Source organism: Eubalaena glacialis, chromosome 2, assembly GCF_028564815.1.
Source record: "Eubalaena glacialis isolate mEubGla1 chromosome 2, mEubGla1.1.hap2.+ XY, whole genome shotgun sequence".
In the NCBI taxonomy this organism is placed as follows: Eukaryota; Metazoa; Chordata; class Mammalia; order Artiodactyla; family Balaenidae; genus Eubalaena; species Eubalaena glacialis.
In genome coordinates, this window is record NC_083717.1 from 55,819,765 (window position 1) to 55,840,049 (window position 20,285).

Below are 20,285 nucleotides of genomic sequence, written 5' to 3' on the forward strand. Positions count from 1 at the left end.
GGTCACAGACTCCCGCTCTCCCACAGCCACTCCTTCTGACCAAAGCACAAAGACTGGACGAGACCTGCCTCCCGGCCGTGGGTGTCACATCTACGTGGACCTGGAGACCCTGCCACCTACAAGCACATCTGATGTGCCCTTGGGGTCACTCCCAGCGCTCCCAGAAGCAAGGGAACCTCCCATGGGGGGGCTGACTCCGACCTGCAGTTGCCTACAGGCAAGATGCAGCCCGGCACTACTCAAGGGGCTAACGAACTTCGGCCCAAGTGCCTCTTCTCGCCAACTAGACCATATCACTTTCCGTGACCCCGTGGGAATGCCCACAACGGGAAGTGTTGGGCTTCAGCAACCAGGACACAGGTTGGGACCTGACAGCGGAAATTAGGCCACCTTCCCGGCCACGTATCGGCAAGCTTCCAACTGGCAGGTTTCGCGGCCCAGACCACTGAGGAAACGCTCAAACGCTTCACAGCCTCGTCCTAAGTGCCCTCCTGCTGCCTGCAGGGCGACTCAACCCTACTTGAAGCCACAGACATCATGCGAACACGGGGACACTGAACACCAGGGAAGACAGACCGCAAGCCTGTCTGCTTTGATGAGGCCCACGGCACCGCATGCATCCTGGCAATTCTCCACTGCCACAGCGACACTACCGAGGAACTCACAGTGATCAAAGGCACTGTCCCCGAGGACCACAGACAGACTTTCAATGGAAGACCTCTGCCATGCGAGGGGACTTGGAAGCCTGAAAGGGAAAGGTGGTTGGCCACGGCAGGGCACCTGGCAGGGCAACTGTGTCCCCATCTCTTCCCGGCCAATGGACTGCTCCGGATAAAGCTCTGGCTCTTCGAACGGCCTGCATGCCACATGGGCCGGCCGCGTCATGCCCTCCGGGAGAAACACTATCGCTTTGCACATTCCCAAAAGAAGGAACAAAACGACCAAAGGGCTTGTTCCCATAACTCACCTACCCCCAAGGAGGCCGGCACAGATGCCTCAGCATGTCCATCTTCTCTACGTCCCGCAAGACACCCGTGTGGAGTCACTCCTCCGGAAATGGGATCGCAACTCTACACAGGTTACCTACCTCACTACATCCTCATGAACTGCCAAAGCCATCCCCTCCATAGGCAGCTGATGCCAGCCCTTCACGAACAAGACACATCCTCGGGAAGCTGAGGCCAGCACCTGCAACCCAATGATGACAGCCCATCCCACGACATTACATAGGACGTGTCCTCATGATACCTTAACTTTCTCTCCAGGCCCCCAGCCACCACACAGGCTTAAATGCAGCACTCGATCCTCAGCCCACTCCACGATGATCCACTTAGCACCAACAGTGTGCCGGCAGCTTCAGCAGAGGAGCTGAAAGGGGCAGCCCCGTGGCCTAGTCCATCGGCCCCCTTCTGCCATCGCTCAACTCCAGCCCACCCCTGCTCACTGCTCCAGCCCCACCGGGCACTCAGGAACCTCACCACACCACACACAACATCACAGAGGGCCTCAGGCCTGGCCTGAGGCTCCAGGCTCCAACCAGGGAAGCTTGCTCACTTTGGCTTCCAGAATCAACCTCCGAAGCGGCATGCACAAAGCGTGATCCTGGCCAAAACACACCTCTCCAAGCTGCAAGCTCACTGGGCCTCCACCAGCACACGCTCCGACTCTGAAGACTAGCAGGAGAGCCTGGCCCCTTGTATTCCCTCAGCGGTCTTTTAGCAGGGACCGGGGATTCATAGATGACCCAGCTTATGGGCAGACACGGTCGACCCTCACACAGGAGTCCCTCCAATGCTGGAGCCCTTAGTGGTGTTTGCATGCCTGTCAGCAGGGGACGTCGGCCCTCACTCCTAACTGTCCCATACCCCCGAGAGAGGAAACGTGCTGGACCTCAGTTTCGATAAGGAGACGGTAGAGCGTTCTCACTCATTTTGTTCAGATTTTCCAAGGAATGCATACAAGGGTGTCATCATCGATCCAAGCACATGCTGGGACGCTGCAGAACACAAACGGGCAGGCCGTGGGGCTCTGCAGAGGAGCCATGACCCGGAAGTACTCCAACAGCCTGGGGAATCCACAGTCTTCAGGTCACTCAGCAAGACCAACAATCAATCCACTCTTGCAGCCACTGGGCCCATCTGATGAAAACCTAATATCCAATGGCACATTTTAGTATGGGTGAATGCATACCGTCCTGAGTTATCCACAGCCACGCTCAGCAACGTGCGCCCGCCCCACTTTTTCCAGTTCTCCTTAGGACATCCAGTCATCAGACAACACGAAGGTCTTCTTGTCTTTGCCGACGGCCAGCCTTGCCCTGCAGCTGCACCTGAGAAGTGGACAGAAATCATGCAGGCTTCTGAATTGCACCACGGTTCAGAGAACATGATTCTTGCGAACACTTACCTTGCCGTGAGCCCAGAACCTGCTTTCCAAGTACCACTATCCATTACCGAAAACTGATTGCGTGTCTCACAGCATGACTGGAGGAAGTTAGGCACGTACATTGGTCGGTGTGTCAGACACTGTATCTGTGTATTCACGTGAGTGGGCGTGTGTGACTGTGACTGCGCACGAGGATGCGCTTGTGGGTTCCTGTGCGTGGCGCTGAATACGTGTCTTGGTCTCTGGGTGTCGCTGTGGCCCTCTGCAGACACCTCCAACAGTAAACGCCACAGTTTATACACAGCACCCTGGTTGGACCCCCAACTGAAAGGAAAAGGAGAAAGACCCCTGTCAGCTTCAAGAGGCCGCATGCGAAGTTTAACGCCCAGGGGCTGCTGAAATAGGTCACAGACTCCCGCTCTCCCACAGCCACGCCTTCTGACCAAAGCACAAAGACTGGACGAGACCTGCCTCCCGGCCGTGGGTGTCACATCTACGTGGACCTGGAGACCCTGCCACCTACAAGCACATCTGATGTGCCCTTGGGGTCACTCCCAGCGCTCCCAGAAGCAAGGGAACCTCCCATGGGGGGGCTGACTCCGACCTGCAGTTGCCTACAGGCAAGATGCAGCCCGGCACTACTCAAGGGGCTAACGAACTTCGGCCCAAGTGCCTCTTCTCGCCAACTAGACCATATCACTTTCCGTGACCCCGTGGGAATGCCCACAATGGGAAGTGTTGGGCTTCAGCAACCAGGACACAGGTTGGGACCTGACAGCGGAAATTAGGCCACCTTCCCGGCCACGTATCGGCAAGCTTCCAACTGGCAGGTTTCGCGGCCCAGACCACTGAGGAAACGCTCAAACGCTTCACAGCCTCGTCCTAAGTGCCCTCCTGCTGCCTGCAGGGCGACTCAACCCTACTTGAAGCCACAGACATCATGCGAACACGGGGACACTGAACACCAGGGAAGACAGACCGCAAGCCTGTCTGCTTTGATGAGGCCCACGGCACCGCATGCATCCTGGCAATTCTCCACTGCCACAGCGACACTACCGAGGAACTCACAGTGATCAAAGGCACTGTCCCCGAGGACCACAGACAGACTTTCAATGGAAGACCTCTGCCATGCGAGGGGACTTGGAAGCCTGAAAGGGAAAGGTGGTTGGCCACGGCAGGGCACCTGGCAGGGCAACTGTGTCCCCATCTCTTCCCGGCCAATGGACTGCTCCGGATAAAGCTCTGGCTCTTCGAACGGCCTGCATGCCACATGGGCCGGCCGCGTCATGCCCTCCGGGAGAAACACTATCGCTTTGCACATTCCCAAAAGAAGGAACAAAACGACCAAAGGGCTTGTTCCCATAACTCACCTACCCCCAAGGAGGCCGGCACAGATGCCTCAGCATGTCCATCTTCTCTACGTCCCGCAAGACACCCGTGTGGAGTCACTCCTCCGGAAATGGGATCGCAACTCTACACAGGTTACCTACCTCACTACATCCTCATGAACTGCCAAAGCCATCCCCTCCATAGGCAGCTGATGCCAGCCCTTCACGAACAAGACACATCCTCGGGAAGCTGAGGCCAGCACCTGCAACCCAATGATGACAGCCCATCCCACGACATTACATAGGACGTGTCCTCATGATACCTTAACTTTCTCTCCAGGCCCCCAGCCACCACACAGGCTTAAATGCAGCACTCGATCCTCAGCCCACTCCACGATGATCCACTTAGCACCAACAGTGTGCCGGCAGCTTCAGCAGAGGAGCTGAAAGGGGCAGCCCCGTGGCCTAGTCCATCGGCCCCCTTCTGCCATCGCTCAACTCCAGCCCACCCCTGCTCACTGCTCCAGCCCCACCGGGCACTCAGGAACCTCACCACACCACACACAACATGACAGAGGGCCTCAGGCCTGGCCTGAGGCTCCAGGCTCCAACCAGGGAAGCTTGCTCACTTTGGCTTCCAGAATCAACCTCCAAAGCGCCATGCACAAAGCGTGATCCTGGCCAAAACACACCTCTCCAAGCTGCAAGCTCACTGGGCCTCCACCAGCACACGCTCCGACTCTGAAGACTAGCAGGAGAGCCTGGCCCCTTGTATTCCCTCAGCGGTCTTTTAGCAGGGACCGGGGATTCATAGATGACCCAGCTTATGGGCAGACACGGTCGACCCTCACACAGGAGTCCCTCCAATGCTGGAGCCCTTAGTGGTGTTTGCATGCCTGTCAGCAGGGGACGTCGGCCCTCACTCCTAACTGTCCCATACCCCCGAGAGAGGAAACGTGCTGGACCTCAGTTTCGATAAGGAGACGGTAGAGCGTTCTCACTCATTTTGTTCAGATTTTCCAAGGAATGCATACAAGGGTGTCATCATCGATCCAAGCACATGCTGGGACGCTGCAGAACACAAACGGGCAGGCCGTGGGGCTCTGCAGAGGAGCCATGACCCAGAAGTACTCCAACAGCCTGGGGAATCCACAGTCTTCAGGCCACTCAGCAAGACCAACAATCAATCCACTCTTGCAGCCACTGGGCCCATCTGATGAAAACCTAATATCCAATGGCACATTTTAGTATGGGTGAATGCATACCGTCCTGAGTTATCCACAGCCACGCTCAGCAACGTGCGCCCGCCCCACTTTTTCCAGTTCTCCTTAGGACATCCAGTCATCAGACAACACGAAGGTCTTCTTGTCTTTGCCGACGGCCAGCCTTGCCCTGCAGCTGCACCTGAGAAGTGGACAGAAATCATGCAGGCTTCTGAATTGCACCACGGTTCAGAGAACATGATTCTTGCAAACACTTACCTTGCCGTGAGCCCAGAACCTGCTTTCCAAGTACCACTATCCATTACCGAAAACTGATTGCGTGTCTCACAGCATGACTGGAGGAAGTTAGGCACGTACATTGGTCGGTGTGTCAGACACTGTATCTGTGTATTCACGTGAGTGGGCGTGTGTGACTGTGACTGCGCACGAGGATGCGCTTGTGGGTTCCTGTGCGTGGCGCTGAATACGCGTCTTGGTCTCTGGGTGTCGCTGTGGCCCTCTGCAGACACCTCCAACAGTAAACGCCACAGTTTATACACAGCACCCTGGTTGGACCCCCAACTGAAAGGAAAAGGAGAAAGACCCCTGTCAGCTTCAAGAGGCCGCATGCGAAGTTTAACGCCCAGGGGCTGCTGAAATAGGTCACAGACTCCCGCTCTCCCACAGCCACGCCTTCTGACCAAAGCACAAAGACTGGACGAGACCTGCCTCCCGGCCGTGGGTGTCACATCTACGTGGACCTGGAGACCCTGCCACCTACAAGCACATCTGATGTGCCCTTGGGGTCACTCCCAGCGCTCCCAGAAGCAAGGGAACCTCCCATGGGGGGGCTGACTCCGACCTGCAGTTGCCTACAGGCAAGATGCAGCCCGGCACTACTCAAGGGGCTAACGAACTTCGGCCCAAGTGCCTCTTCTCGCCAACTAGACCATATCACTTTCCGTGACCCCGTGGGAATGCCCACAACGGGAAGTGTTGGGCTTCAGCAACCAGGACACAGGTTGGGACCTGACAGCGGAAATTAGGCCACCTTCCCGGCCACGTATCGGCAAGCTTCCAACTGGCAGGTTTCGCGGCCCAGACCACTGAGGAAACGCTCAAACGCTTCACAGCCTCGTCCTAAGTGCCCTCCTGCTGCCTGCAGGGCGACTCAACCCTACTTGAAGCCACAGACGTCATGCGAACACGGGGACACTGAACACCAGGGAAGACAGACCGCAAGCCTGTCTGCTTTGATGAGGCCCACGGCACCGCATGCATCCTGGCAATTCTCCACTGCCACAGCGACACTACCGAGGAACTCACAGTGATCAAAGGCACTGTCCCCGAGGACCACAGACAGACTTTCAATGGAAGACCTCTGCCATGCGAGGGGACTTGGAAGCCTGAAAGGGAAAGGTGGTTGGCCACGGCAGGGCACCTGGCAGGGCAACTGTGTCCCCATCTCTTCCCGGCCAATGGACTGCTCCGGATAAAGCTCTGGCTCTTCGAACGGCCTGCATGCCACATGGGCCGGCCGCGTCATGCCCTCCGGGAGAAACACTATCGCTTTGCACATTCCCAAAAGAAGGAACAAAACGACCAAAGGGCTTGTTCCCATAACTCACCTACCCCCAAGGAGGCCGGCACAGATGCCTCAGCATGTCCATCTTCTCTACGTCCCGCAAGACACCCGTGTGGAGTCACTCCTCCGGAAATGGGATCGCAACTCTACACAGGTTACCTACCTCACTACATCCTCATGAACTGCCAAAGCCATCCCCTCCATAGGCAGCTGATGCCAGCCCTTCACGAACAAGACACATCCTCGGGAAGCTGAGGCCAGCACCTGCAACCCAATGATGACAGCCCATCCCACGACATTACATAGGACGTGTCCTCATGATACCTTAACTTTCTCTCCAGGCCCCCAGCCACCACACAGGCTTAAATGCAGCACTCGATCCTCAGCCCACTCCACGATGATCCACTTAGCACCAACAGTGTGCCGGCAGCTTCAGCAGAGGAGCTGAAAGGGGCAGCCCCGTGGCCTAGTCCATCGGCCCCCTTCTGCCATCGCTCAACTCCAGCCCACCCCTGCTCACTGCTCCAGCCCCACCGGGCACTCAGGAACCTCACCACACCACACACAACATCACAGAGGGCCTCAGGCCTGGCCTGAGGCTCCAGGCTCCAACCAGGGAAGCTTGCTCACTTTGGCTTCCAGAATCAACCTCCGAAGCGCCATGCACAAAGCGTGATCCTGGCCAAAATACACCTCTCCAAGCTGCAAGCTCACTGGGCCTCCACCAGCACACGCTCCGACTCTGAAGACTAGCAGGAGAGCCTGCCCCCTTGTATTCCCTCAGCGGTCTTTTAGCAGGGACCGGGGATTCATAGATGACCCAGCTTATGGGCAGACACGGTCGACCCTCACACAGGAGTCCCTCCAATGCTGGAGCCCTTAGTGGTGTTTGCATGCCTGTCAGCAGGGGACGTCGGACCTCACTCCTAACTGTCCCATACCCCCGAGAGAGGAAACGTGCTGGACCTCAGTTTCGATAAGGAGACGGTAGAGCGTTCTCACTCATTTTGTTCAGATTTTCCAAGGAATGCATACAAGGGTGTCATCATCGATCCAAGCACATGCTGGGACGCTGCAGAACACAAACGGGCAGGCCGTGGGGCTCTGCAGAGGAGCCATGACCCGGAAGTACTCCAACAGCCTGGGGAATCCACAGTCTTCAGGCCACTCAGCAAGACCAACAATCAATCCACTCTTGCAGCCACTGGGCCCATCTGATGAAAACCTAATATCCAATGGCACATTTTAGTATGGGTGAATGCATACCGTCCTGAGTTATCCACAGCCACGCTCAGCAACGTGCGCCCGCCCCACTTTTCCCAGTTCTCCTTAGGACATCCAGTCATCAGACAACGCGAAGGTCTTCTTGTCTTTGCCGACGGCCAGCCTTGCCCTGCAGCTGCACCTGAGAAGTGGACAGAAATCATGCAGGCTTCTGAATTGCACCACGGTTCAGAGAACATGATTCTTGCGAACACTTACCTTGCCGTGAGCCCAGAACCTGCTTTCCAAGTACCACTATCCATTACCGAAAACTGATTGCGTGTCTCACAGCATGACTGGAGGAAGTTAGGCACGTACATTGGTCGGTGTGTCAGACACTGTATCTGTGTATTCACGTGAGTGGGCGTGTGTGACTGTGACTGCGCACGAGGATGCGCTTGTGGGTTCCTGTGCGTGGCGCTGAATACGCGTCTTGGTCTCTGGGTGTCGCTGTGGCCCTCTGCAGACACCTCCAACAGTAAACGCCACAGTTTATACACAGCACCCTGGTTGGACCCCCAACTGAAAGGAAAAGGAGAAAGACCCCTGTCAGCTTCAAGAGGCCGCATGCGAAGTTTAACGCCCAGGGGCTGCTGAAATAGGTCACAGACTCCCGCTCTCCCACAGCCACTCCTTCTGACCAAAGCACAAAGACTGGACGAGACCTGCCTCCCGGCCGTGGGTGTCACATCTACGTGGACCTGGAGACCCTGCCACCTACAAGCACATCTGATGTGCCCTTGGGGTCACTCCCAGCGCTCCCAGAAGCAAGGGAACCTCCCATGGGGGGGCTGACTCCGACCTGCAGTTGCCTACAGGCAAGATGCAGCCCGGCACTACTCAAGGGGCTAACGAACTTCGGCCCAAGTGCCTCTTCTCGCCAACTAGACCATATCACTTTCCGTGACCCCGTGGGAATGCCCACAACGGGAAGTGTTGGGCTTCAGCAACCAGGACACAGGTTGGGACCTGACAGCGGAAATTAGGCCACCTTCCCGGCCACGTATCGGCAAGCTTCCAACTGGCAGGTTTCGCGGCCCAGACCACTGAGGAAACGCTCAAACGCTTCACAGCCTCGTCCTAAGTGCCCTCCTGCTGCCTGCAGGGCGACTCAACCCTACTTGAAGCCACAGACATCATGCGAACACGGGGACACTGAACACCAGGGAAGACAGACCGCAAGCCTGTCTGCTTTGATGAGGCCCACGGCACCGCATGCATCCTGGCAATTCTCCACTGCCACAGCGACACTACCGAGGAACTCACAGTGATCAAAGGCACTGTCCCCGAGGACCACAGACAGACTTTCAATGGAAGACCTCTGCCATGCGAGGGGACTTGGAAGCCTGAAAGGGAAAGGTGGTTGGCCACGGCAGGGCACCTGGCAGGGCAACTGTGTCCCCATCTCTTCCCGGCCAATGGACTGCTCCGGATAAAGCTCTGGCTCTTCGAACGGCCTGCATGCCACATGGGCCGGCCGCGTCATGCCCTCCGGGAGAAACACTATCGCTTTGCACATTCCCAAAAGAAGGAACAAAACGACCAAAGGGCTTGTTCCCATAACTCACCTACCCCCAAGGAGGCCGGCACAGATGCCTCAGCATGTCCATCTTCTCTACGTCCCGCAAGACACCCGTGTGGAGTCACTCCTCCGGAAATGGGATCGCAACTCTACACAGGTTACCTACCTCACTACATCCTCATGAACTGCCAAAGCCATCCCCTCCATAGGCAGCTGATGCCAGCCCTTCACGAACAAGACACATCCTCGGGAAGCTGAGGCCAGCACCTGCAACCCAATGATGACAGCCCATCCCACGACATTACATAGGACGTGTCCTCATGATACCTTAACTTTCTCTCCAGGCCCCCAGCCACCACACAGGCTTAAATGCAGCACTCGATCCTCAGCCCACTCCACGATGATCCACTTAGCACCAACAGTGTGCCGGCAGCTTCAGCAGAGGAGCTGAAAGGGGCAGCCCCGTGGCCTAGTCCATCGGCCCCCTTCTGCCATCGCTCAACTCCAGCCCACCCCTGCTCACTGCTCCAGCCCCACCGGGCACTCAGGAACCTCGCCACACCACACACAACATCACAGAGGGCCTCAGGCCTGGCCTGAGGCTCCAGGCTCCAACCAGGGAAGCTTGCTCACTTTGGCTTCCAGAATCAACCTCCGAAGCGGCATGCACAAAGCGTGATCCTGGCCAAAACACACCTCTCCAAGCTGCAAGCTCACTGGGCCTCCACCAGCACACGCTCCGACTCTGAAGACTAGCAGGAGAGCCTGGCCCCTTGTATTCCCTCAGCGGTCTTTTAGCAGGGACCGGGGATTCATAGATGACCCAGCTTATGGGCAGACACGGTCGACCCTCACACAGGAGTCCCTCCAATGCTGGAGCCCTTAGTGGTGTTTGCATGCCTGTCAGCAGGGGACGTCGGCCCTCACTCCTAACTGTCCCATACCCCCGAGAGAGGAAACGTGCTGGACCTCAGTTTCGATAAGGAGACGGTAGAGCGTTCTCACTCATTTTGTTCAGATTTTCCAAGGAATGCATACAAGGGTGTCATCATCGATCCAAGCACATGCTGGGACGCTGCAGAACACAAACGGGCAGGCCGTGGGGCTCTGCAGAGGAGCCATGACCCGGAAGTACTCCAACAGCCTGGGGAATCCACAGTCTTCAGGTCACTCAGCAAGACCAACAATCAATCCACTCTTGCAGCCACTGGGCCCATCTGATGAAAACCTAATATCCAATGGCACATTTTAGTATGGGTGAATGCATACCGTCCTGAGTTATCCACAGCCACGCTCAGCAACGTGCGCCCGCCCCACTTTTTCCAGTTCTCCTTAGGACATCCAGTCATCAGACAACACGAAGGTCTTCTTGTCTTTGCCGACGGCCAGCCTTGCCCTGCAGCTGCACCTGAGAAGTGGACAGAAATCATGCAGGCTTCTGAATTGCACCACGGTTCAGAGAACATGATTCTTGCGAACACTTACCTTGCCGTGAGCCCAGAACCTGCTTTCCAAGTACCACTATCCATTACCGAAAACTGATTGCGTGTCTCACAGCATGACTGGAGGAAGTTAGGCACGTACATTGGTCGGTGTGTCAGACACTGTATCTGTGTATTCACGTGAGTGGGCGTGTGTGACTGTGACTGCGCACGAGGATGCGCTTGTGGGTTCCTGTGCGTGGCGCTGAATACGTGTCTTGGTCTCTGGGTGTCGCTGTGGCCCTCTGCAGACACCTCCAACAGTAAACGCCACAGTTTATACACAGCACCCTGGTTGGACCCCCAACTGAAAGGAAAAGGAGAAAGACCCCTGTCAGCTTCAAGAGGCCGCATGCGAAGTTTAACGCCCAGGGGCTGCTGAAATAGGTCACAGACTCCCGCTCTCCCACAGCCACGCCTTCTGACCAAAGCACAAAGACTGGACGAGACCTGCCTCCCGGCCGTGGGTGTCACATCTACGTGGACCTGGAGACCCTGCCACCTACAAGCACATCTGATGTGCCCTTGGGGTCACTCCCAGCGCTCCCAGAAGCAAGGGAACCTCCCATGGGGGGGCTGACTCCGACCTGCAGTTGCCTACAGGCAAGATGCAGCCCGGCACTACTCAAGGGGCTAACGAACTTCGGCCCAAGTGCCTCTTCTCGCCAACTAGACCATATCACTTTCCGTGACCCCGTGGGAATGCCCACAATGGGAAGTGTTGGGCTTCAGCAACCAGGACACAGGTTGGGACCTGACAGCGGAAATTAGGCCACCTTCCCGGCCACGTATCGGCAAGCTTCCAACTGGCAGGTTTCGCGGCCCAGACCACTGAGGAAACGCTCAAACGCTTCACAGCCTCGTCCTAAGTGCCCTCCTGCTGCCTGCAGGGCGACTCAACCCTACTTGAAGCCACAGACATCATGCGAACACGGGGACACTGAACACCAGGGAAGACAGACCGCAAGCCTGTCTGCTTTGATGAGGCCCACGGCACCGCATGCATCCTGGCAATTCTCCACTGCCACAGCGACACTACCGAGGAACTCACAGTGATCAAAGGCACTGTCCCCGAGGACCACAGACAGACTTTCAATGGAAGACCTCTGCCATGCGAGGGGACTTGGAAGCCTGAAAGGGAAAGGTGGTTGGCCACGGCAGGGCACCTGGCAGGGCAACTGTGTCCCCATCTCTTCCCGGCCAATGGACTGCTCCGGATAAAGCTCTGGCTCTTCGAACGGCCTGCATGCCACATGGGCCGGCCGCGTCATGCCCTCCGGGAGAAACACTATCGCTTTGCACATTCCCAAAAGAAGGAACAAAACGACCAAAGGGCTTGTTCCCATAACTCACCTACCCCCAAGGAGGCCGGCACAGATGCCTCAGCATGTCCATCTTCTCTACGTCCCGCAAGACACCCGTGTGGAGTCACTCCTCCGGAAATGGGATCGCAACTCTACACAGGTTACCTACCTCACTACATCCTCATGAACTGCCAAAGCCATCCCCTCCATAGGCAGCTGATGCCAGCCCTTCACGAACAAGACACATCCTCGGGAAGCTGAGGCCAGCACCTGCAACCCAATGATGACAGCCCATCCCACGACATTACATAGGACGTGTCCTCATGATACCTTAACTTTCTCTCCAGGCCCCCAGCCACCACACAGGCTTAAATGCAGCACTCGATCCTCAGCCCACTCCACGATGATCCACTTAGCACCAACAGTGTGCCGGCAGCTTCAGCAGAGGAGCTGAAAGGGGCAGCCCCGTGGCCTAGTCCATCGGCCCCCTTCTGCCATCGCTCAACTCCAGCCCACCCCTGCTCACTGCTCCAGCCCCACCGGGCACTCAGGAACCTCACCACACCACACACAACATCACAGAGGGCCTCAGGCCTGGCCTGAGGCTCCAGGCTCCAACCAGGGAAGCTTGCTCACTTTGGCTTCCAGAATCAACCTCCAAAGCGCCATGCACAAAGCGTGATCCTGGCCAAAACACACCTCTCCAAGCTGCAAGCTCACTGGGCCTCCACCAGCACACGCTCCGACTCTGAAGACTAGCAGGAGAGCCTGGCCCCTTGTATTCCCTCAGCGGTCTTTTAGCAGGGACCGGGGATTCATAGATGACCCAGCTTATGGGCAGACACGGTCGACCCTCACACAGGAGTCCCTCCAATGCTGGAGCCCTTAGTGGTGTTTGCATGCCTGTCAGCAGGGGACGTCGGCCCTCACTCCTAACTGTCCCATACCCCCGAGAGAGGAAACGTGCTGGACCTCAGTTTCGATAAGGAGACGGTAGAGCGTTCTCACTCATTTTGTTCAGATTTTCCAAGGAATGCATACAAGGGTGTCATCATCGATCCAAGCACATGCTGGGACGCTGCAGAACACAAACGGGCAGGCCGTGGGGCTCTGCAGAGGAGCCATGACCCAGAAGTACTCCAACAGCCTGGGGAATCCACAGTCTTCAGGCCACTCAGCAAGACCAACAATCAATCCACTCTTGCAGCCACTGGGCCCATCTGATGAAAACCTAATATCCAATGGCACATTTTAGTATGGGTGAATGCATACCGTCCTGAGTTATCCACAGCCACGCTCAGCAACGTGCGCCCGCCCCACTTTTTCCAGTTCTCCTTAGGACATCCAGTCATCAGACAACGCGAAGGTCTTCTTGTCTTTGCCGACGGCCAGCCTTGCCCTGCAGCTGCACCTGAGAAGTGGACAGAAATCATGCAGGCTTCTGAATTGCACCACGGTTCAGAGAACATGATTCTTGCGAACACTTACCTTGCCGTGAGCCCAGAACCTGCTTTCCAAGTACCACTATCCATTACCGAAAACTGATTGCGTGTCTCACAGCATGACTGGAGGAAGTTAGGCACGTACATTGGTCGGTGTGTCAGACACTGTATCTGTGTATTCACGTGAGTGGGCGTGTGTGACTGTGACTGCGCACGAGGATGCGCTTGTGGGTTCCTGTGCGTGGCGCTGAATACGCGTCTTGGTCTCTGGGTGTCGCTGTGGCCCTCTGCAGACACCTCCAACAGTAAACGCCACAGTTTATACACAGCACCCTGGTTGGACCCCCAACTGAAAGGAAAAGGAGAAAGACCCCTGTCAGCTTCAAGAGGCCGCATGCGAAGTTTAACGCCCAGGGGCTGCTGAAATAGGTCACAGACTCCCGCTCTCCCACAGCCACGCCTTCTGACCAAAGCACAAAGACTGGACGAGACCTGCCTCCCGGCCGTGGGTGTCACATCTACGTGGACCTGGAGACCCTGCCACCTACAAGCACATCTGATGTGCCCTTGGGGTCACTCCCAGCGCTCCCAGAAGCAAGGGAACCTCCCATGGGGGGGCTGACTCCGACCTGCAGTTGCCTACAGGCAAGATGCAGCCCGGCACTACTCAAGGGGCTAACGAACTTCGGCCCAAGTGCCTCTTCTCGCCAACTAGACCATATCACTTTCCGTGACCCCGTGGGAATGCCCACAACGGGAAGTGTTGGGCTTCAGCAACCAGGACACAGGTTGGGACCTGACAGCGGAAATTAGGCCACCTTCCCGGCCACGTATCGGCAAGCTTCCAACTGGCAGGTTTCGCGGCCCAGACCACTGAGGAAACGCTCAAACGCTTCACAGCCTCGTCCTAAGTGCCCTCCTGCTGCCTGCAGGGCGACTCAACCCTACTTGAAGCCACAGACGTCATGCGAACACGGGGACACTGAACACCAGGGAAGACAGACCGCAAGCCTGTCTGCTTTGATGAGGCCCACGGCACCGCATGCATCCTGGCAATTCTCCACTGCCACAGCGACACTACCGAGGAACTCACAGTGATCAAAGGCACTGTCCCCGAGGACCACAGACAGACTTTCAATGGAAGACCTCTGCCATGCGAGGGGACTTGGAAGCCTGAAAGGGAAAGGTGGTTGGCCACAGCAGGGCACCTGGCAGGGCAACTGTGTCCCCATCTCTTCCCGGCCAATGGACTGCTCCGGATAAAGCTCTGGCTCTTCGAACGGCCTGCATGCCACATGGGCCGGCCGCGTCATGCCCTCCGGGAGAAACACTATCGCTTTGCACATTCCCAAAAGAAGGAACAAAACGACCAAAGGGCTTGTTCCCATAACTCACCTACCCCCAAGGAGGCCGGCACAGATGCCTCAGCATGTCCATCTTCTCTACGTCCCGCAAGACACCCGTGTGGAGTCACTCCTCCGGAAATGGGATCGCAACTCTACACAGGTTACCTACCTCACTACATCCTCATGAACTGCCAAAGCCATCCCCTCCATAGGCAGCTGATGCCAGCCCTTCACGAACAAGACACATCCTCGGGAAGCTGAGGCCAGCACCTGCAACCCAATGATGACAGCCCATCCCACGACATTACATAGGACGTGTCCTCATGATACCTTAACTTTCTCTCCAGGCCCCCAGCCACCACACAGGCTTAAATGCAGCACTCGATCCTCAGCCCACTCCACGATGATCCACTTAGCACCAACAGTGTGCCGGCAGCTTCAGCAGAGGAGCTGAAAGGGGCAGCCCCGTGGCCTAGTCCATCGGCCCCCTTCTGCCATCGCTCAACTCCAGCCCACCCCTGCTCACTGCTCCAGCCCCACCGGGCACTCAGGAACCTCACCACACCACACACAACATCACAGAGGGCCTCAGGCCTGGCCTGAGGCTCCAGGCTCCAACCAGGGAAGCTTGCTCACTTTGGCTTCCAGAATCAACCTCCGAAGCGCCATGCACAAAGCGTGATCCTGGCCAAAACACACCTCTCCAAGCTGCAAGCTCACTGGGCCTCCACCAGCACACGCTCCGACTCTGAAGACTAGCAGGAGAGCCTGGCCCCTTGTATTCCCTCAGCGGTCTTTTAGCAGGGACCGGGGATTCATAGATGACCCAGCTTATGGGCAGACACGGTCGACCCTCACACAGGAGTCCCTCCAATGCTGGAGCCCTTAGTGGTGTTTGCATGCCTGTCAGCAGGGGACGTCGGCCCTCACTCCTAACTGTCCCATACCCCCGAGAGAGGAAACGTGCTGGACCTCAGTTTCGATAAGGAGACGGTAGAGCGTTCTCACTCATTTTGTTCAGATTTTCCAAGGAATGCATACAAGGGTGTCATCATCGATCCAAGCACATGCTGGGATGCTGCAGAACACAAACGGGCAGGCCGTGGGGCTCTGCAGAGGAGCCATGACCCAGAAGTACTCCAACAGCCTGGGGAATCCACAGTCTTCAGGCCACTCAGCAAGACCAACAATCAATCCACTCTTGCAGCCACTGGGCCCATCTGATGAAAACCTAATATCCAATGGCACATTTTAGTATGGGTGAATGCATACCGTCCTGAGTTATCCACAGCCACGCTCAGCAACGTGCGCCCGCCCCACTTTTTCCAGTTCTCCTTAGGACATCCAGTCATCAGACAACGCGAAGGTCTTCTTGTCTTTGCCGACGGCCAGCCTTGCCCTGCAGCTGCACCTGAGAAGTGGACAGAAATCATGCAGGCTTCTGAATTGCACCATGGTTCAGAGAACATGATTCTTGCGAACACTTACCTTGCCGTGAGCCCAGAACCTGCTTTCCAAGTACCACTATCCATTACCGAAAACTGATTGCGTGTCTCACAGCATGACTGGAGGAAGTTAGGCACGTACATTGGTCGGTGTGTCAGACACTGTATCTGTGTATTCACGTGAGTGGGCGTGTGTGACTGTGACTGCGCACGAGGATGCGCTTGTGGGTTCCTGTGTGTGGCGCTGAATACGCGTCTTGGTCTCTGGGTGTCGCTGTGGCCCTCTGCAGACACCTCCAACAGTAAACGCCACAGTTTATACACAGCACCCTGGTTGGACCCCCAACTGAAAGGAGAAAGACCCCTGTCAGCTTCAAGAGGCCGCATGCGAAGTTTAACGCCCAGGGGCTGCTGAAATAGGTCACAGACTCCCGCTCTCCCACAGCCACGCCTTCTGACCAAAGCACAAAGACTGGACGAGACCTGCCTCCCGGCCGTGGGTGTCACATCTACGTGGACCTGGAGACCCTGCCACCTACAAGCACATCTGATGTGCCCTTGGGGTCACTCCCAGCGCTCCCAGAAGCAAGGGAACCTCCCATGGGGGGGCTGACTCCGACCTGCAGTTGCCTACAGGCAAGATGCAGCCCGGCACTACTCAAGGGGCTAACGAACTTCGGCCCAAGTGCCTCTTCTCGCCAACTAGACCATATCACTTTCCGTGACCCCGTGGGAATGCCCACAATGGGAAGTGTTGGGCTTCAGCAACCAGGACACAGGTTGGGACCTGACAGCGGAAATTAGGCCACCTTCCCGGCCACGTATCGGCAAGCTTCCAACTGGCAGGTTTCGCGGCCCAGACCACTGAGGAAACGCTCAAACGCTTCACAGCCTCGTCCTAAGTGCCCTCCTGCTGCCTGCAGGGCGACTCAACCCTACTTGAAGCCACAGACATCATGCGAACATGGGGACACTGAACACCAGGGAAGACAGACCGCAAGCCTGTCTGCTTTGATGAGGCCCACGGCACCGCATGCATCCTGGCAATTCTCCACTGCCACAGCGACACTACCGAGGAACTCACAGTGATCAAAGGCACTGTCCCCGAGGACCACAGACAGACTTTCAATGGAAGACCTCTGCCATGCGAGGGGACTTGGAAGCCTGAAAGGGAAAGGTGGTTGGCCACGGCAGGGCACCTGGCAGGGCAACTGTGTCCCCATCTCTTCCCGGCCAATGGACTGCTCCGGATAAAGCTCTGGCTCTTCGAACGGCCTGCATGCCACATGGGCCGGCCGCGTCATGCCCTCCGGGAGAAACACTATCGCTTTGCACATTCCCAAAAGAAGGAACAAAACGACCAAAGGGCTTGTTCCCATAACTCACCTACCCCCAAGGAGGCCGGCACAGATGCCTCAGCATGTCCATCTTCTCTACGTCCCGCAAGACACCCGTGTGGAGTCACTCCTCCGGAAATGGGATCGCAACTCTACACAGGTTACCTACCTCACTACATCCTCATGAACTGCCAAAGCCATCCCCTCCATAGGCAGCTGATGCCAGCCCTTCACGAACAAGACACATCCTCGGGAAGCTGAGGCCAGCACCTGCAACCCAATGATGACAGCCCATCCCACGACATTACATAGGACGTGTCCTCATGATACCTTAACTTTCTCTCCAGGCCCCCAGCCACCACACAGGCTTAAATGCAGCACTCGATCCTCAGCCCACTCCACGATGATCCACTTAGCACCAACAGTGTGCCGGCAGCTTCAGCAGAGGAGCTGAAAGGGGCAGCCCCGTGGCCTAGTCCATCGGCCCCCATCTGCCATCGCTCAACTCCAGCCCACCCCTGCTCACTGCTCCAGCCCCACCGGGCACTCAGGAACCTCACCACACCACACACAACATGACAGAGGGCCTCAGGCCTGGCCTGAGGCTCCAGGCTCCAACCAGGGAAGCTTGCTCACTTTGGCTTCCAGAATCAACCTCCGAAGCGCCATGCACAAAGCGTGATCCTGGCCAAAACACACCTCTCCAAGCTGCAAGCTCACTGGGCCTCCACCAGCACACGCTCCGACTCTGAAGACTAGCAGGAGAGCCTGGCCCCTTGTATTCCCTCAGCGGTCTTTTAGCAGGGACCGGGGATTCATAGATGACCCAGCTTATGGGCAGACACGGTCGACCCTCACACAGGAGTCCCTCCAATGCTGGAGCCCTTAGTGGTGTTTGCATGCCTGTCAGCAGGGGACGTCGGCCCTCACTCCTAACTGTCCCATACCCCCGAGAGAGGAAACGTGCTGGACCTCAGTTTCGATAAGGAGACGGTAGAGCGTTCTCACTCATTTTGTTCAGATTTTCCAAGGAATGCATACAAGGGTGTCATCATCGATCCAAGCACATGCTGGGACGCTGCAGAACACAAACGGGCAGGCCGTGGGGCTCTGCAGAGGAGCCATGACCCGGAAGTACTCCAACAGCCTGGGGAATCCACAGTCTTCAGGCCACTCAGCAAGACCAACAATCAATCCACTCTTGCAGCCACTGGGCCCATCTGATGAAAACCTAATATCCAATGGCACATTTTAGTATGGGTGAATGCATACCGTCCTGAGTTATCCACAGCCACGCTCAGCAACGTGCGCCCGCCCCACTTTTTCCAGTTCTCCTTAGGACATCCAGTCATCAGACAACGCGAAGGTCTTCTTGTCTTTGCCGACGGCCAGCCTTGCCCTGCAGCTGCACCTGAGAAGTGGACAGAAATCATGCAGGCTTCTGAATTGCACCACGGTTCAGAGAACATGATTCTTGCGAACACTTACCTTGCCGTGAGCCCAGAACCTGCTTTCCAAGTACCACTATCCATTACCGAAAACTGATTGCGTGTCTCACAGCATGACTGGAGGAAGTTAGGCACGTACATTGGTCGGTGTGTCAGACACTGTATCTGTGTATTCACGTGAGTGGGCGTGTGTGACTGTGACTGCGCACGAGGATGCGCTTGTGGGTTCCTGTGTGTGGCGCTGAATACGCGTCTTGGTCTCTGGGTGTCGCTGTGGCCCTCTGCAGACACCTCCAACAATAAACGCCACAGTTTATACACAGCACCCTGGTTGGACCCCCAACTGAAAGGAGAAAGACCCCTGTCAGCTTCAAGAGGCCGCATGCGAAGTTTAACGCCCAGAGGCTGCTGAAATAGGTCACAGACTCCCGCTCTCCCACAGCCACGCCTTCTGACCAAAGCACAAAGACTGGACGAGACCTGCCTCCCGGCCGTGGGTGTCACATCTACGTGGACCTGGAGACCCTGCCACCTACAAGCACATCTGATGTGCCCTTGGGGTCACTCCCAGCGCTCCCAGAAGCAAGGGAACCTCCCATGGGGGGGCTGACTCCGACCTGCAGTTGCCTACAGGCAAGATGCAGCCCGGCACTACTCAAGGGGCTAACGAACTTCGGCCCAAGTGCCTCTTCTCGCCAACTAGACCATATCACTTTCCATGACCCCATGGGAATGCCCACAACGGGAAGTGTTGGGCTTCAGCAACCAGGACACAGGTTGGGACCTGACAGCGGAAATTAGGCCACCTTCCCGGCCACGTATCGGCAAGCTTCCAACTGGCAGGTTTCGCGGCCCAGACCACTGAGGAAACGCTCAAACGCTTCACAGCCTCGTCCTAAGTGCCCTCCTGCTGCCTGCAGGGCGACTCAACCCTACTTGAAGCCACAGACGTCATGCGAACACGGGGACACTGAACACCAGGGAAGACAGACCGCAAGCCTGTCTGCTTTGATGAGGCCCACGGCACCGCATGCATCCTGGCAATTCTCCACTGCCACAGCGACACTACCGAGGAACTCACAGTGATCAAAGGCACTGTCCCCGAGGACCACAGACAGACTTTCAATGGAAGACCTCTGCCATGCGAGGGGACTTGGAAGCCTGAAAGGGAAAGGTGGTTGGCCAAGGCAGGGCACC

General features: G+C 56.7%; 7 non-coding genes across 7 annotated transcripts; all 7 read right to left on the reverse strand.

Annotated features, from left to right (window-relative positions):
• Positions 1–1,886: 1,886 nt before the first annotated feature.
• Positions 1,887–1,979, reverse strand: LOC133086353 (small nucleolar RNA SNORD116). Its single transcript, XR_009700109.1, has one exon. It is a non-coding gene; the product is annotated as a small nucleolar RNA SNORD116 (small nucleolar RNA).
• Positions 1,980–4,674: 2,695 nt separating this feature from the next.
• LOC133086354 (small nucleolar RNA SNORD116) lies at positions 4,675–4,767 on the reverse strand. The gene has a single exon (XR_009700110.1). It is a non-coding gene; the product is annotated as a small nucleolar RNA SNORD116 (small nucleolar RNA).
• A 2,695-nt stretch (positions 4,768–7,462) lies between these two features.
• LOC133086355 (small nucleolar RNA SNORD116) lies at positions 7,463–7,555 on the reverse strand. The gene has a single exon (XR_009700111.1). It is a non-coding gene; the product is annotated as a small nucleolar RNA SNORD116 (small nucleolar RNA).
• Positions 7,556–10,250: 2,695 nt separating this feature from the next.
• LOC133086356 (small nucleolar RNA SNORD116) lies at positions 10,251–10,343 on the reverse strand. The gene has a single exon (XR_009700112.1). It is a non-coding gene; the product is annotated as a small nucleolar RNA SNORD116 (small nucleolar RNA).
• A 2,695-nt stretch (positions 10,344–13,038) lies between these two features.
• LOC133086358 (small nucleolar RNA SNORD116) lies at positions 13,039–13,131 on the reverse strand. The gene has a single exon (XR_009700114.1). It is a non-coding gene; the product is annotated as a small nucleolar RNA SNORD116 (small nucleolar RNA).
• A 2,695-nt stretch (positions 13,132–15,826) lies between these two features.
• Positions 15,827–15,919, reverse strand: LOC133086359 (small nucleolar RNA SNORD116). The gene has a single exon (XR_009700115.1). It is a non-coding gene; the product is annotated as a small nucleolar RNA SNORD116 (small nucleolar RNA).
• Positions 15,920–18,608: 2,689 nt separating this feature from the next.
• On the reverse strand, positions 18,609–18,701 carry LOC133086360 (small nucleolar RNA SNORD116). The gene has a single exon (XR_009700116.1). It is a non-coding gene; the product is annotated as a small nucleolar RNA SNORD116 (small nucleolar RNA).
• Between the last annotated feature and the right edge of the window lie 1,584 nt (positions 18,702–20,285).